The sequence below is a fragment of the Podarcis bocagei genome (genome assembly GCF_964188305.1).
Source record: "Podarcis bocagei genome assembly, chromosome: 1".
NCBI classification, from domain to species: Eukaryota; Metazoa; Chordata; class Lepidosauria; order Squamata; family Lacertidae; genus Podarcis; species Podarcis bocagei.
Genome location: NC_138125.1, coordinates 88,555,380 through 88,573,418, shown reverse-complemented (window position 1 = coordinate 88,573,418; position 18,039 = coordinate 88,555,380). Strand labels below are relative to the sequence as shown.

Below are 18,039 nucleotides of genomic sequence, written 5' to 3'. Positions count from 1 at the left end.
TTGGTCACGACTGGCCCTGACGGGCAGGAGTACCTTTACCTTTACTCTTTAGTGCAGTGCCATACAGTTAAATAAATACAATCAGAATAAAATTAAAAAGGGAAAGGGGGTTTGATTTGGTTTGGTTGAGTTGGGATAGGTCCCAACAGAGCCTGCTGGGCATGTACTTCATGCAAACAAGTACACATCCCAGATGTCTGAGTGTTTATTCTTTTAGTGATGCTAGCTGAAGATAGCTTTTTCATATGGTGCAAGAATGGCTCTGTCTCCCAACCATAGAGCAATCAGGGGAGACGCACACTCCTTCCAGCTTTTGGCCACCAACAGGGCACACAAAATCCAATTACGTAACCCCTCTGTCAAGGCCCACAGTGTTGGAATATAACTCAGTATGGTGTGAGCATCTGAGGATTTTAGGGGTTTCCCCATTACCAAGTTAATATGGACAATGACCTCCGTCCAAAACAATGCCACTATCGGGCATGACCTTTCTGGTCTCATTCTAGCTCCTGATCTCCCAGCCTGCTCCACAAATAATCCTTCCGCTCATGGAATTGTGGGGTTGGAACCAAAGGAGTCCCTCCTCTGTGCCTGAAGATAGGACTATCTGCCTCAACAGATTCCTCACTGTGAGCCACAAGCAAAAGGGAGGCATGCTGTAAGGTTCCAGAGCAATAGCAAGTCCAGGCCCCAGCAAAACAATGTCAGTAGTTCATCATAGCCGGAAGAAATTTCCTTCTTGACCTTTTGGGGTCTCTAGCTTCTCCTTGACAGCCCTTTGGTCAGCAAATGTGACACATATTTGTGAGCCATGCTGTGGCTATATGGTGCCACACTGCTCTCATTATATCACTGTTACATACAAATACCGAGGTTGGACTAGATGATCCTTGCGTCTTTTTCCATCCCTGTATCTCAGGCTTCAGGTTTGTGGCCAAATCAGGTAAGAAAGAAATAGTTTTGCCATTAGATCAAAGTGGCTGGGGAAAACCCACTTTCTCTGTTACCCACAAACCACCATCACCTCATCTCTCCAAAATGAGAGAGGATGAGCTCCAGAAATTTAGGATGCTACCTTTACACTGGGTGTGTTTTTTGTGTTGACTCATATTGTACAATGTAAGGAAAGGCAACTAAAACCAGTCAATTTAACATTCCTTGAGGCAAATGTAAGTAAGTGGCATGACCCAGTTCTAAGTGTCCCAGAATCACCCTAGGCTGGACACAGCTCAGGATAACTATCAGAATGCAAATTTCTCATTTACAAGCTCAAAATATCCAAGTTCACATAGGCAGACCAGTAGGAACCCCAAATCCTGCTGGAATATCTTTTTTATTTTATTTTTTAACTTCAGTTTTTTAAATGATAGCTTCCTAAAAGACTGGATCTGTTCTGTTCTTGGAAACTGCCTTGGATATTGTGGATGAGACAGACTTTAAATAATAGAAATGAGCATTGTTTGAACAGCAGGGATGGAACTCTGCTTTTATGGCTGCCATCACAAAGGGGCTTGTGGTGACATTGTCCTGAGGACAAGTGGAAATGAATCGGGAGGCAGGCAGTGTAGTTATACAAGTTTCCTGCTGAGAGCCAGGGAAGGCTGGAGTCCGTTGCTTGGTTTTTGCATTTAGCAGAACTACTGTAAGTTGTACAGCTTCCCTGGACTGTGCTGCAAGAATGTGGTGATATCCACCAACCTAGATGGCTTGAACATGGGAGTGTACAAATTCATGGGAGATAAGGCTATGGGTGGCTGCTAGCAGTGATGGCTGTATAACTGCCTGCATGATCAGAGGCAGCATTTCTGAGAAACACAAGTAGGGAGAGAGCTATTGTGTGCTGGTCCTGCTTGTGAGCTTCCTATGGGCATCAGGGTGGCCACTCTGAGAAACAGGAGGCCTCTGGTATAATCCAGGCATGGCTAATACCATTTCAAGATCAGCATGTTGGGATGCTCCATCCCTCTGCCTCATAAAGCCCCCAAACCCTACACATAGAAAACTCTTGTGACATCTAGGACTCCTGACATGCTTGCTCTCTGTATGCAGGGAGGTGATTCCCACCTTCCCATGGAGCAGCATCCCATCTGCACTGGTGTTGTAGTCCCTTCGGTCAGTGTATATGTCTCTGTACTTACATGCTCAGTCCACCAGAGGGCACTCACACTCCAGCCTGCTCCCAGCACCTGTTGGCCAGATGTGCGCATGGAAGCCTGGGACTGGTCTTTTTAGAATTCTTCTGCACAGACTTGCTAGCTGCCTTTTGGATTTCCTACCCCATTTCCCCATCTTAGTTACATCCATGTTAGATGTGGACAGGAAGGAAGCTTTGCAGATGACCGTTCAAGATCATAGATTGGATCGCAACCCCACTACTTTGGGTATATAGGCAGCTCCATGGCTAGCTGGTCAGCTAGCTAAGGGCCATTCAGTGATCACACATCCTTCACTGCTGCTACTCTGCTCCCTTCTAAAGTGCTCTTGCCTGGCTGAAGCTTTCCTTGAACTGTGACAATGCGTCTGGCTTGCCTGAATAGAGAATGGATAGATAATAGTTGGGTGCTGTAGGATGTGCCCTTTTTATATTATCAGTAATGTGTTTCAAATATTTTTGTGCATTTTAATTTGGTATTCTATGCTTTTATTTTTTTCAAGTAAGTCACTGAGAGAAGTTTTGGTAGTAAGCAACATAACAACAACAACAATATTAATAATAGAGAGATGCATGTGGAGGCCTGGGAGAGAGATGTATAGAAACCTCCGACTTTTGCCTGGCCAGAATGTCATCTCCTGTACAAAGGTAAGAACCATTGCTCTGCCCATTTTTGCCTCTGGCCATGTCAACCCTCCAGCATGTGGCCCCCAGACAGTTGCCCACCAGCGAATGTGGCCCTCAAGCTAAGAAAGGTCCCCCACCCAATGCATCATATACAGAAACCACTTCTAGAGTCAGTGCCTGGATCATGTACAGACTGACAACAAGAGTTAACAGCACCACCAGCGTTGTACAACTAAAGACCAACAAACAAAAATGGTTTTGGTATGGAAAAATACTGAAGGGTACAGGAGAAATAGCAGCAATTTCTCACCAGCAGTGGTCACTACATCTCAATATATGCAAATATGTAATTAGTCATTGCCTGCCACAGAGGAAGACTGTTTTGTTGTTCTTTTAAAGGCTAGGGACAAGATAAGGGGTCTTCTGGTTCCATCACCACCCAACGCCTCAGGGAATCCTTCTGGGTTCTGGGAGAATTTGCCCGCTCCTACAATCATGTCAAGATTTCCTGGCTACTCTTAAATTCATACTCTGCCTATACCTTTCTTTAAAAAGCTTTCCCTAGAACTCTCTTGCCCCAACTTCTCTGTTTCCTACCTTTTCCTCTATGTACCCCAAGATACCAGAAGCAAGGGGAGGGTGTGCCCTTTGTTCTGTAAGCGATAGGTAACAGACCTACCTTTCAGTGCCTCCAGACTGTCAATGTTTGGTGGTGATTCAAGCACGTAGCAGGGAATTTAGCTTTGCCCCCTTAGTGCAACAAATCTACTTTTTAAAAGAAACAGGCCTTTTGTGGTTAAGAAAGTGTGGCATGAACGAATGATGGACAGGGGGCTTGTCAACACAGAAACAAAAAGGGAAATGTAGAAACACTCAACCAGGACGATTCTCAATGTCATATAACCTCCCCTCACAAACAGATCAAGACGAATGCTCAATAAATGGTCAGAGGTAGTATAATCTCTGTGAATGCACAGACTAAGAGGCAACTTGGACAGGATGGAAATCAGCAAACAAAGTGTGACCCAGTCACACAGCAAGGCTCACAAACATTGAAATCCTTCCAAACTTGTGGGAGAGGATCTGGGGACAATGAGGCCACATCGGTTAGATCAAGAAGAGGCATCCAACAACCCCTTTATTCCCCCCCCTTTTTTAGCCTCATCAGGGTTTTTTTGTTTTGTTCTGTTTGTGGATCCCTCCCCCCCCCCCAGGGAGAGCTGCCTTGGTCTGCTGGGGAAATGCTCCTGTACACCCCTCCTCCTTCTGTGCCTGCCTCCCTCTCCTTCTCTCCCCAATGTGTGGGAGTGTGGTTTGGGGTCATGTTGGGGAGGGTGCCACATGTCACCGCTTCACACAGCTGCTGCTGTTTAAACCAGCTGTGCAAGGCACACGCGGTGCTGGCAAAAGCACCCAACTCAAGCCGGGCTGTGCAAGTGACGAAGCCTGTACTTAGGCAGCCACAAAATGGCAGGAGAAAAAAGGGCATTTCTCCCTTGGCAGGGTCACCTGCTTTTGATTACAAGGGAATCTACAGGCCAAGGCTGTTTCTTTCTGCTCAATCTTGCCGTCTCTACCCGCCCTCTCTCTACCCCACAACACTCATCCCCAAAACATACACACAAATGGAATCCAGACTCAAATCTATTTGCCAGAGGAGAACTCTTGAAAAATTGTCACAATCCATTTCAGAGTTACGGGGAATTGGTCTGATACAGGAATGGGGAAATCGTCCCAGCTCCCCTCCAATCCTCAGCCAGCCAGCACAGCCAATTGTGAGAGATGGTGGAAGCTGTGTGTCTACAACTTCCAGAGGACTACATGTTCTCCACCCTTTGGACTGATGGAAATGCTTTAAGAGAAGGCTACAGTCTTTGCTTTCAAATTTGGTCTCTGGAGACCATCATAATGCAGTTCATAACCTTGAAGCTAGTCAATTGCAATACACTCTGTGTGGGGATGCCCTGGGGGACTGCTGAGAAACACTTGCTGAGATAGGATCCAGCAGCCCACCTTTGAGGAGGGCCTGATTGCTAGAAGCACATTACACCATTCTTTCAGCATCTGCACTGTCCGACCTCCTGTTGTCTTCTAGGCATAGCTGACAAAATTCTAAAATATTTTTACAGCCAAATTACAAGTTTGGTTATTTCAAAAAGCAAGCTTAAGCTGGTCACTTATTTAGAGGAGGAGAAGGAGGCGGCGGTGGTGGTGGAGGTGAAGAAGCCATTTAGTCCCTATTCAGAACATGTTCCTGATCTAGATTGTGACTCTGTACTCATTTCTTGCTATAATCAAATGCACATTGCTGGTTGCAAACAAGGTAACTAGTCATCAGAGCAAAAATTTGGTCATAAGTCACACTGGAAGCAGATTCCAGACTGGGGTCACACAGCTGTTTTTTCCCCTTCAGTACAAAAGTACCCAGTTTAAGTGCCCCCCCTTTTCTTATTTAAAAAGTGTGAAATACATAATGTGGTCATTGGGCTGCAAAGCTGAGAGTAAGATGTGTGCTTTCAAAATATCAAGCTGGATGCAGTTATAGGAGGCTGCCACCTTGCTGAATCTAAGCAGGGTTTGGGTGTGGTGTGGTCAGTGCTTGCATGGGTGACCACCTGAGAACCAACAGGTACACAGCCTTAGGTTTCATCGTGGAAGAAAGGTGGGATATAAATGTAAGAAAATACACACATTGCATTACATACATACGAAGCACGTACATACATACATACATACATACATACATACACACTAAAAGACATCTCCACCCAGGCATGGAGAGCTAAGCACTTTGAAAGCACAGATCTGACCAGATCCATTCTTTTAAAGGAAATCCCCTCCGCACTTGGGCAGAGAACAGAGCTCTTTTGATCCACAACCCACACTTCTGAAAGATCTCAAAATGGCATCCCTTTTGTGCGTGGGCTGAATGGATGATTGGTGTGGAACAGTGTTGATCAGATCCCTCAGAAATATCAGCTCTCATCATACATGTGAATGAGACCTTTAGCAGAAAAATGGTTGCCCACTCCTATCTTAAAGCAGTTAAGGACAGCATTTGTGTAACATATTAGGCAAACAAGGACACACAGAGTGACATTCTTGGTGGTTTCTCCCCAGTTTTAGAATTCCTTGGCTCCTGAGGTTTGCCCAGACCTGGGCGTCTTCTAAAAGCACTATAAGACTTTGGTTTGGGCAGAACGTTAGGACATATTTACACAACAGCCTCAGACTGATCTAATAGTCATTCACCGGGCTTTTGCCAGAGAACCTTTAGAAGTGCAGGTCTGGGGAGCTATGGGACAGAGTTCAGGGAGAGAAAATTATCAGCACTGTATCAAATTGCATCCCCAAAATTATTGGGGGGAGGGAGCCATGGTTGTTAAAGTGGTACAAAACCTACAAAGTGAGAGGTTTCAAGGGTCTCAGCAGCAGAAGGACACCCCTTGGGTTTGAATGGCCTCTGGAGACTGGAATGAAATGATGGTCCCTGGAGACTTGTGGCGCCTGTGTGATTTATAAGATTTATTTACACATATATGCAGACTGAGCATAAGATGGACGGGTCCATGGCATTAACACATCAACAGATTCTGCTCCCCCATTAGGTTTCTAAGGGGACAGGTTCCAACAGCATGGCTTTGGATTTTGCACAGAGAACATGTCAAGCCTCTGTGTGGTGCACTTTCCAGCTTCAGTCCCAGTCTTTTTGTCCCCCCCCCCTTCTCTCACCCACCCACCCCTTGTGCAGACTCAGATTTTGTAGCTATAATATTGCTGGGCTGGCAGGAACCCTGAGGGGGCATCCAGCTCAATCCCAATCCTATAACAATAGGCTTGCAGTCTAGGTATATCCAGATGCAACTTCTGTAGGTACTTTTTTGCTCTGCAGAGTATTAGTGCACAGACTGAGAACTCTGAACACAGTACTTTTCTTTTAGAACAGGACCTTACTAATGCTTTAGGACCCATCTTCTTTGGCAATATATTTAATGAAAATATGTGCTTTCTCCTATTACTAAGTGTACCTGTTATCTTCTCTTTTATGAATATTTGGAGTGTATGGAGGAACTTGGGAAAGGACCATAGTTTAGTGGCAGAGGTCATGCAGAAGGTCCTCAGATTAAAAAGAATGAGGTAGATAGTGATGTGAAACTTCTGAAACCCTGTAGAATCACTGCTAGTCAGAGCAGCAGTCAATACTAAGTGAGATGAAGAAAGAGGTTGACCTATGTCCCTAAAGCTTGCTGCTTGGCATGCCTGGAAAACACAAAATAAAGCTATGCATCTTGCTTGTAGTCCAGATCTTTGCCCAATGTCTCCCTCTAGTGGTTGCTAGGGCCAATTCATTACACTTGAATGCCCATACTGTTTTTTTAAAAAAAATAGTTTAATTACTAGCTGAGTCGAAAAAAGAAAAGAATAATTGCTATGCACATGAGAAAAAACATACAAGATGCCACAGGCCTGATGGAGGGTGCAAAACAGCACCTGGGAGAAAAGTTTGACCAGCGCAGGGGGTTGGGGGGAAGCGCAAGAATGAGATAAGGGAAGAACTTCTCCCCACTTTTCCAAATGGAGAGTTGGCCTTCTATGACCTCATCCCTTCATTTGTGAAAACACCAGGCTATTGAGTTTTGCTGAAGACTTTTTGACATAATGGCACCATTGCTAGTCTCCCATCCATGTGGATACTGCGCTGAAAAGTCTCCTGCTTCCAATGGCACGAGCCTAATTCTGCTTACCTACTTGGAAGTAAGCACCATTATTTTCAGTGGGACCAGCTTCCATTTAAGTACACTTGGGGTTGCTGTTCCATTCCTTCGCAGAGGTTCACTTGAATGCTTGCTGCCTTCTCCTGCGTTCAACTTAAGACTGTGACCAGAGACAGACTTTCCTGGCTTCAACACCAGCCATTATTTCTTCTTTATTTCTCCTGCCTGTGCTCCTGTTGCTCAGTTTTACCATCTAGCCTGATGAAGAGAACTCTGAAACTAGCACAGTGGGGAGTCAGTGTGGTGTAGTGGTTGGAGTGTTAGACTAGGACCCGGGAGATCAGAGTTCAAATCCCTACTTAGCCATGAACCTCACTGGGTGACCTTGGGCCAGTCACTATCTACCTGACAGGGTTGTAGTTAGGAATAAATGGGGGGGGGTGGTAATATCATGTGCACCCTTTTGATATCCTTGGAGGGAAAGGTGCTATATAAAAGTATCTAAGATATGAATTTTGGTCAAGATCCACCAGAATGGAACAACCAAAATGATCAGGGACTGAAGTGATTCCTCTGTGAGGAAATCCTCCAAAATTGGGGCTTTTAAATTTAGGAAATAGGCAGGCAAGGGAGGAAGGATCAAGGAACAGGAAGCCCAGGTCCAGGAGCCAAAGTGACCCTCCAGCCCTTTCTAACTGGCCCTTGAGAGTCTTCCCATGCCACTTCCTGGCCCTGCTCCACCACCTCCTCTTTTGCCTGGCTGGAATACGTCCTTCAATTGCAATAACGCCTCTTGCTTGCTTGAATGAAAAAATGTGTGTGTATAAACCTCTGGATTTTGCATGGACTGAATGTACCCTGCTGACTGAATGTATAAAGGCAAGAGTCACATATGTCGTGTCGTCCATTTTTTTCTTATTTTTTTCTTTTGCCTCTGGCTTAACCAACCCCAGGTAAGTGGTCCCCCAGAAGGCTGACCATGGTAGAATGTGGCATTTGGGCTGAAAAAAGTTTCCCGCCCTTGGTTGAGGTTATGAAATTATGCACAATATAGGCAAAGTGGACAGAGACATTTTTTGCCCTCATAATACTTGAACCTGAAGCCATCCAATGAATCTTGATGGTGAGAGATTCAGCACATAAACCTATGGAATTCACTTTATCAAGACACGGTAACAGTCAGCATCTTAAAAGGGAATCAGAAATATTCGTGGAGGATATGGCACTCGATGGCTATTAGTCATGATGGCTGTGTATCCCGTATCATAACCAGTATGAATCTGAAACACTAGTTGCTGGAAAACACAAGTGGGAAGTGTGCTGCTGTGCTCAGGTCCAGACTGAGGACTTTCCAGAGGTATCTGGTTGGTTCTTCTTATGTTCTTATGAAAGGTCCCTAGCAGATGTTACACAAAGCATTGGAAATCAGGGAAGACTATGTTACAACAGTCCACGGATATGGCTCACAATTATTAACAACCACACCCACAGGGTTCCCAATTTGTAAAGAATTTCAGGGGGATTAGCAAGCAGACATCAAGAACCCACAAATATTAGAGCAGATTTGTTTAGCTCCAATTGCCACATCTAAGCCTGTTTCTCTTCCCTCCATGTACCCAGTATCTGCCTTGTTGATAGACATTTCATACAGCGATACAAAAAAACAACAACCCCAAACCTAAGTATCTGCCTCACACCCAACATTTTTAGAAAAGATCAACAGAGAAAGCAAGACTTGATGGACACAAAGTTTCAAGAAAACCACAAAATACCAGGTTTCAAGCTGTGATTCCTGCATTGCAGGTGGTTTGCTTCAAGGCCCTTTGGGTACCTTTCCACTCCACAACTCTATGATTCTATGAAGCTGTGCAAAAGAAGAGGGAGATTAAATATTTCCAAAGGTCAACCAAAGAAGGAATTGGTTGAAGCTGAGGCAAGAAGGGGTCCTCCGGCAAACTCATCTCCCTAGCCCAGGAAGCTCTGGAACCATCTCCTACAGAAGCTTTTCGTAGGACACCAATGAGCATCTGTTAGGGGTCAGAATCCTGCCAGGGAAGATAATCCAACAACCACTTGTAGTTTCCAGGAAGCCATGATTTTCTGTTGCTGAGACCTTTGAGGTCCTTTTCCAGAGTTAGCAGTTGGGTCAGATTCTCTTGTGTAACCCCACCCCCACCCAATGGAAATGTCTGATCAGCAGTGCAATGATAGGATGGTACGGGGTGGAGTGCCAGGGAAATGCAGGCTTCAAAGGACAAGGCTTCGTCACCCCCAGATCCGGAGCTGTCCTTGCATCTGAGGGAAGGGCTCCCAGCAGCCAGTCACCCATCCTGAAACCCTGTGTGCTCTTCCTCAGCCAGCCGAGATGAAAGCTCTGTTTGGCCACAGCCCTTTCAATAACAACCACCCCCACTCTTAAGCCCTAAAATTAGAGCTTTCTTTGAGCCCGAGGGTGATGCCAGGGAGAAGATAGCACAGCAGTGTTTATATATGCAGGTTTGAATTGTTCTCCCCCTCACCCCAGCCCCACTGTCTATGTTGCAGTAATTACAGAGTTATGGCCTGCCGGAGTTTGGTTGTTTGCAGCCTGGCTAGACATGGCATCGTTCTTGGGCATCTGGCCTCGCCCAAGCGGCAGCTGGGAATGTGCTGGATCATCAAACCGCAGCTCACCTCAGCTCCCAAAGCAAGGTAAGAGCCAACCAACCTGGGGCAGATCAGTGGTCGAGCCACACCAGCCTCTACTGGCATGGGTTCTGCTACGAGCGAGCTACAGAATAGGGTAACCATGGTACACTTCTTCTCAATCCTGCCTACACCACCCAATGACTGCAGCTCAGTGGTCTCAGATTCAGTCCCTGTCATCTCCACATAGGGCTGGAAGAGACTCCTGTCTGGACCCCTGGAGAGTCGCGCTGCCAGTAAAGGAGGCAGTGCCAGGCTAGAAGGCCCAGTGGTCCGTTCTGGAGGTCTTGTGCAACAAACCCACCTCCCACAAAGACTGGACTTTTTGCAGTAAGGAAAGCGATGGGGAAACACACTGGAAAGTGTGGGATAACATTTGCTTGATGCAACATTGTCTAACCTTGCTGCAAACAAATTATAGAATCATAGAACTTCTAGAGTTGGAAGGGACCACAAGGGGACACTCACCCCAGTAAATAACAATGGGGAGCTTTCCAGCTGTTGCTCATAATGTTACCAGTTGACCAAAGCAAGGATGAAAACAACCTGTTCCAATTTTGTTTAACAGCAACTTGATAGGCAGATGGAAGTTGTGGTGGTGGCATTTAGGTTACCCTTTTCTATGTCCTCTGATCAAGCTGGAATTCAAGACACAGAATCAAGGTCAGATAATATGTTGACAGCATCCAAGGCCTGTTGAGTCTCTGAGCTCTGTTACTATTCTCTGCATCAGAAAACCAGTTTTTCAAGTCCTGATCCCTTCTCAGTAACTGGGTTTCTAATTGGGTTTATCTGTCCTGCCATAGTCAACCCAAATCATGCATCCAAATCGTGCCTAGGCAGAGACTCGCACAGAGAGACCACTGACAACTTCAGCACACCAAATCTACTCAATACAGCACTTATTTGTTTTTGGAGCAATCTGGTGTTCCTCACTGTGGACATATAAATCACCTTGCGATGAATGTAAAAGGGGGTTAGTTAATTAATTAATTAATAATGATACTGATGAAGATGCTGATGATAACAACAACAACAGTAAATAATGTTAGGGGCTGGATTTTTATTGTACCAACAATAAATTGCTTTATTCTCTCCCCCTCCCCTTTTTAAAGGTTAAACACCTATTTTGCCATAGAGAAATATTCAACCCAGTAAAATGTTCAATGCATTAAGAATGTGCCCATACCACAGACAACGCCTTTCAGATGCAGGTCAGATGTTTTACATCTCCTGATATACAGTTGTTGTTAACCTGCCCTGGGACTGGCTGGCTATAAATACAAATAAATACATACATAAAACGCAAGCAGGGCAGGTCGGATATGCTTTATAGGCACCTCAAATCAGCACTGAATGGCACTAACAACCAGTATGGAAATGCTCTCACGTTTTAGTAATTGAATAAAATAAGTCAATATTCTTATCACCCAATGAATTGAGCTGGTCCTTTAAAAAGAAAAAGAAAAATTCTGACTGGAGCCATAAACCCCAAGCTAAGAACATAAGAAGATCCAGCAGGATAAGGCAGTGGCCCATTTAGTCCATCATCTTGTTCTTACAGTGCCAGTTAGATGCCTGCAGGAAGCACACAAGCAGGATTCCAGCACAACAGCACTCTTCCCTCCTGTGGGTTCCAGTAATTGGCAATCAGAAGCATACTGTCTCTAACAGTGGAAGTAGCTTTCAGGTTGCTACAGTGCAGCATGGCCTTGCTGCAGTAGTTTTCAGTTACGTCAGGGGTGGAGAACGTGTGGTCCTCCATCTCCCATCAGCCCGAGCCACTATGGCCAATGGTGCTCAACATCTGGTGGGTCACAGGTTCCCCACACCTGGCTTAAGCAGTGAGAATCATAGAGTTGGAGGGGCCTAGTCAACAATCCTGAAAGGTCAACAACCTTGAAAGGCTTAGTGTTAGTATTAGTGTTCCATTCAGCAGATGAGGGCCAAGAAAAGAATGGCTTGCTTAAGGTGACAGAGGACGAGATGGTTGGATAGTGTTCTCGAAGCTACCAACATGAGTTTGACCAAACTGCGGGAGACAGTGGAAGACAGGAGTGCCTGGCATGCTCTGGTCCATGGGGTCATGAAGAGTCGGACACAACTAAACGACTAAACAACAAGGTGACCTAGTGAGTCTCTGGCTGAGACAATAGTTGAACCATCGATTGTCCAGCTCAAGGCCTACACTCTCATCCACTATGTTATACTGGCAGTCCACAAGTAAAAATAGAACTTGCCAGGAATCAAGGTTGCCTCTCCCAGCCTATGGCTCATAACATCCTCAAGACATCTCAACTTGCATTGACCTCCAGTCAGGTTTCAGAATGAGGAATTACAAATACTATTTCAGTTGGGCAGGAGCAAAGCAGAAGAGACATATCCTGGAAAAGGCAAGAAGCATCCAAGATGCTGGATGCTTCAAAGAGAAGGAAGTCACAGGGTCCATCTTTTCCAGCTTTCTGCGTGTTTTCAGAGCCTGGCCCACTGGGCCCCCCATCCCCTCGCCCAGCACAGAATTGGGCTGAGCTCTCAGAAGCTCAGAGCAGCAGGACATCCACCATCAAAGAGGATTCCTCCCTGGCCAGTTCCAACCTGTTTTCTGCCAGTCCTGCAGTACAGGGGAACTGAAATGGGCTGGGCTCTTCCAAGCCCAATGCAAGGCTTGGTCCAAGGCTACCTGGAAGAGCCTGTTGTTTGGGGGGCAGCACAAACACTCACATGCTCAGAGCAAACTGCCCTGTTTGCACTTTATTATTCCTATTAATCATGTACTTGGCATTTGCACACACTTTGAAGTACTATATTATTATCCCTATCATACAAGGAGAAGGAGGCAATTACTAGGCCCGCTTTACAAAAGGGTAATTGAAGCCTCATCCAACTCCCCCCCCCCCCGCAACCCCCATCCACTAAGTCTGCAGCTCAGGTGAGTTTTGAATCCAAACCCAGCATGCAATGCAAAGCACCACACTTTCTCTCTTGAGGAGAGGAGGAAAGTTGCTCTGTGCAAGTGGAAAAGTTATCTCATCCTGTACATTGGAATACTGTTGTTGTTGTTTATTAAATTTCTATACTGCCTTTCATCCAAATTGCTGTTTGCTCCAAGTGAGCGCTAAAGAGCAGTATTCCTTGGGGGAAAGCAGCGGGACAAGAGGAGGTGTTGATAAGCCTTCTCTCTCATATAGAATTTGGAATTTGTCTTTTTCAAGATGAAGCTTGCCACCTCGATTTTTGTTTTAAGTCTTTGTTTTTATAAGTCATTTAAAAAGAATTTAGATCTGCTGTTCAACTACGTTTTGAAAGTCTGTGGGTAAATGTTTAAAGCTGATTTGTCTTATTAAGTAATAACTGACCTGACATTGCAGCCCTACGCTGCACCTGCGATTTTGGATCCACATGTAAATGTCATGATAGCAGACCACTAGCTTACTGATGTTAGGTGTCATGAAAGGGCAGCAGATTGCTGGTTTACCCCATACACCCAAAGTATTTTTGTTTCATTTTTACTCCCAGTCATTTGTAGAATTTGTTATCCCAGATGTGAAAAATATGTATGATCAGGCTTGGGTACTATGCACTTTGATTTGGGAGGAGGTGTGCAACTTGCTGCTCCACCTCAGGCAGCAGAATGTTTGGTCTGAGTCGGGGAAGGTCCCAGGTTTATTCCCTGACATCTCTTGCTAAAGGTGGGCAAGACTCTTATCTGATATCCTGTAGTGCTGCTGCCCACCAGTATAGAAAAGACTGAGCTGGATAGGTACACCAAAAACTCGGGTAAAAAGCAGCTTACTATAATCTTATGCAAAGCCTATGAAAATAATGCCATCAGAGATGGAATCATCTGTCTCTAGACCCTGTTAGATTAACCTTTTAAATATGTTTTGGGGAAGGGGTTATTGGTTTGCTTTGTTTTTGCTATTATTATGTACTTTGTGGTTTTATGGTGTATTTTTATGCTGTGAACTCCCCTGAGATCTTTGGATGAAGGGTGGTATAAAAATTCAATAAATAAATAAATAAATAAATAAATAATAAGATATGCATAGCCCAGTTTAGTGGGCCTTTCAAGATAAAGATGCATATACATTTACTTTTGTGTAGGTCTCATTGGTTCAACTGGTCTTACCTGCTCCATCCATCTGTGCCATGCAGGCATATGTCCCATGTGGCCTGCAGACTTCCACATGCCATTATTATTGTTACTGATATTATTCATTTGATGTCTATGCTGCCTTTCTTCCCAACCAGGAGCTGTGAGGTACTGTATTTGTCTCTCCTATCTTGGTCTGTACGGCCACAGCAGGCTTCCAACAGATTGACTTCACTGCCAAAGGCGTACTCCTCTATTTTCTCCAAAGACGGACACCAACAACAGTCTGGCCCTCAGCTCAAGCACTCCATCAGAGAATGCTTTCCTTGTTAACTTGCCTGCCAATGATCCCCCTTGCATGATTCTGGGAGGTGGTGTTCATCATCTGCAGAGTTCATATAAACTTCTAGTCAGGCCTAGGAGTTTTGCCTTGATTCTTCCCAAGCTGGCTCTTTGGCTCTTGTTCAGTGAGCGCCAATATCTTGGCACCTCTTAGGCTGCATGGATGGGCCAGGGCGGCATCCCACCTTGTTCCAGGCAGGCAAAACTGTAAGGATCTCTGGGCCACGAGAGCCAAGAAGCCCCAAACCCAGCCACTGTGGACCACCCCGACCAAACACCCCACCTTGTCTCTGCATACTCTCCATCCCTTGGGCTGTAATTAAGCTGCAGCTGGAAAGCCCCAGCACCCATAGCTGGGGATGAGGCCGACCGCAGGCAGCTGCAGGCACCCACATGAGAGGGTGGATTAGAGGGTGAGGCCCCACCCAGCCCATTGATCTCCTCCAAGCTGATCAGCCAGAGCAGGCAGCTTTTGACACACACTGCTGCCCCTCCTCTGCCCTAGTTTCCATGGCAACTACAGACACAGTGGCTTTGCTGCCCAGTCAGGCCCAAAGACTTCTAGGCCGAACTTGGATAGGCAAGGCCTGATTCAAACCAGCTGCGGGAGCTGCTTTGCAGCACCAGAACTTCAGCCTGATTGCACAGCTGAGAGAGTTCATGGCATTGGGCATGAATCCATCCATATAGATATCTCCTGCTCAGCACCGGCAATCTCATGATTCCTTCTTCAGAAATCGTTACTCCTAGGTTATACAGGCAAGGAGCTGGGTAAGGAGCCGAGTAGAGACAAATGCATTTTTATTTTAAGTCTAATTTTAATTGAAATCAGATTTTTGTAATTAAAAATGAGTAATAGTGCCTTGTTCAAAAATAACCAGATTTAAGCAAAATTATTAGTAGCAATAAGCATGTTGAAGACTGCTTTCCACTGTAAAAGAGAGGGGGGTGAGGTGGGGGGTATCTGATTTTGGAGGTTAAGTGCGGTTAAAGCATTCATTTGCCATATGAATGACTCTTAGGAGAAAGTTATAAGAACAACCTAAAGTAAAAGGCATTTTCACCTTGGGCCAGTCCCTGTCTCTCAGTCTAACCTACCTCACAGGGTTGTTGTGAGGAGAAAATGAGGAGGAAGGAAACATGTACACAACCACCCTGAGCTCTCTGGAGGAAAAGTTGGAATATAAATGCAATAAATAAACAGAACTAAATCGATTTCACTTGCAATCATAAATCGCAAATCACCATTTGGACACCTTTGCATTAAAAAAACCCTAGGGTAATGTGATGAAAATTATGAGTAAAATGTGCACCCTGCAAAGATGTGGAATTCTGTTTGAGATGTTCCTCTCACTTTCAGCTTCTTCTTCCAAGATTTCTCACTGTCCCCTTTATATTTTTTGTTTTCCAGAGTAGCTCTCCAGCCATGTTAGAACCTCCTTTGTTACCAAGAGCAGATTTAATCATTATGCTGAGTATGCCGTAAACAGCTAAATTAAGGACCTTGCTATGATACAAAGCACAGCTGGTCTATTCTCTATGCCGAGCAATTTTAAAAATCCCCATATAGGGTGGGATTTTAGGGGGCTCTGGGGAGAATCACAGGCATGGATTTTTATTCACGTCCAGCTGTCCTCCAAGTACAAAGCCATTCCATGAATTATGTGAGAGAAAGACCCTTCCCACCCACTTTCCCTCTACCCTGTCCACTTTTGGTATGACAGGCACGCCAACTTTACCTTGCACTTTGCAGCTTTCGGGTCTTCAAAAGGGAAAGTGGAGTCAAAGACTGAGATCAGATTAGCAGGGTAAGAAATAGAAGGTGAGGCTGGATAATAGTTATATACTTTGAATGAAGATATTAGGAAGTAGAAGTGGGGAACCACAAGTTGGGGCTGGGCAATCCAAGGACCCAGAACATCAAAACTTTGTGCAGGGTCAGCTCTTAAACATTAGGCAGAGCAAGGCAGCCTCATGATTTTGAATGTCATTGAAAGAGCAGTGCATTCCTAGGTTTTCATTTATTGTTACAGTATTGTACTTCTATTGCCAGGGAGAGACGTTTCTGGGATTTTCTGCCTTAAGTGCCAAAATAACACAATTATCCCAGAGCTACTATGCACCTTGACTTGGGGCTGGGGGTGCTATTTGCTGCTATAACTCAGACAGCAAAATATATTGGGCCTTGTGAAACAATAATGGAAGGTCTTTCTTTGAGCTACTGATTTATAGCCCTTCTTTTGGAAACATTTTTTTCTTCACCTGAGCAATAGAAGAGAAAGGGTGTCACTGGCCTTCTGAAAGAACTGGGGGACCTTCTTCCTTAGCGCTAGCTTTGCCTGTCACCTCCGACACCAGGAGCAGAGTTGGTTGGGGTGCTGCTGTGATTGCTCCCCCACCTTGTTTCAGATTCCTTTTCAAGCAAGAATGGAATATGTCTGCAGCTGGGCGTTCCCTGTGCATCGCCAGTGCCCCTGGGGGAATACCTCTCCTCTGATGGGTGTTCTGAGCAGGGAATAAATACCAAAAGCCTTACTCAGAGAGAGGGAGGGAGGGAGAGCTCTTACAATTGCTCACTACCTTCCTCCAGGAGATGCAGTGATCTCCAGCAAGGGAAAATCCCAGTGTGATATAAAAATATTTGCTGATCAGTGCTAGAACTTTCCAGAAACTGAAAGGAATTTGGAGTTCAGAAAAATTAGGCCAACCAGAGTTTGGGCTAAGTTTTAAAACTCATAAAGATGTCTGGGGAAAAGAACGGACTAATTGATTATACTTGCAATTTCCGTAGCACACAGACACCCCCTCATAAGATTATTAGCCTGTAACTTCTGCTTTGCAACTTGGAAGTCCACAAGAATGTGCATGCATCAATTAATGTGCCAAGATTCCCCAGTGAGGCTTGTGACAGGCAAGAGCCCATATATAATGACATTTCAGATGGTTAACAGGCTCACCCATTGTCTAGTTTTTTTGGGTCTTTAAGCAGAGAAGAAGAAGAGGAGGAGGAGGAGGAGATGAGGAGGAGTTTGGATTTGATATCCTGCTTTATCACTACCCTAAGGAATCTCAAAGCGGCTAACATTCTCCTTTCCCTTCCTACCCCACAACAAACACTCTGTGAGGTGAGTGAGGCTGAGAGACTTCAAAGAAGTGTGACTGGCCCAAGGTCACCCAGCAGCTGCATGTGGAGGAGCGAAGACGCGAACCCGGTTCCCCAGATTGCGAGACTACCGCTCTTAACCACTACACCACACTGGCTCCAATGCGGGACAGCCTTGCCACCAGCTCTCTGTTCTTCTCAGGCTGGTCTTAACCTGGTGTTTATGGAATAGGTTTGCCATCTTTTTTCTGACAAGGTCGGGCTGTCAAAGAAGTCCAACAAAAATGGAAAATGAAGTCGAAATTGCTGCAGTTAGTGTGTT

General features: G+C 45.2%; 1 protein-coding gene across 2 annotated transcripts in view; it reads right to left on the bottom strand.

The window, feature by feature from the left end:
• CDK5R2 (cyclin dependent kinase 5 regulatory subunit 2) overlaps positions 1-17,482 on the bottom strand; it is a 45,337-nt gene extending 27,855 nt beyond the window's left edge. For both annotated transcript variants that reach the window (XM_081201641.1, XM_081201642.1), the window contains exon 1: positions 14,309-17,482. The gene's annotated coding sequence lies outside the window, so the exon portion shown is untranslated. The remainder of the gene's footprint in view (positions 1-14,308) is intronic.
• Positions 17,483-18,039: the final 557 nt, after the last annotated feature.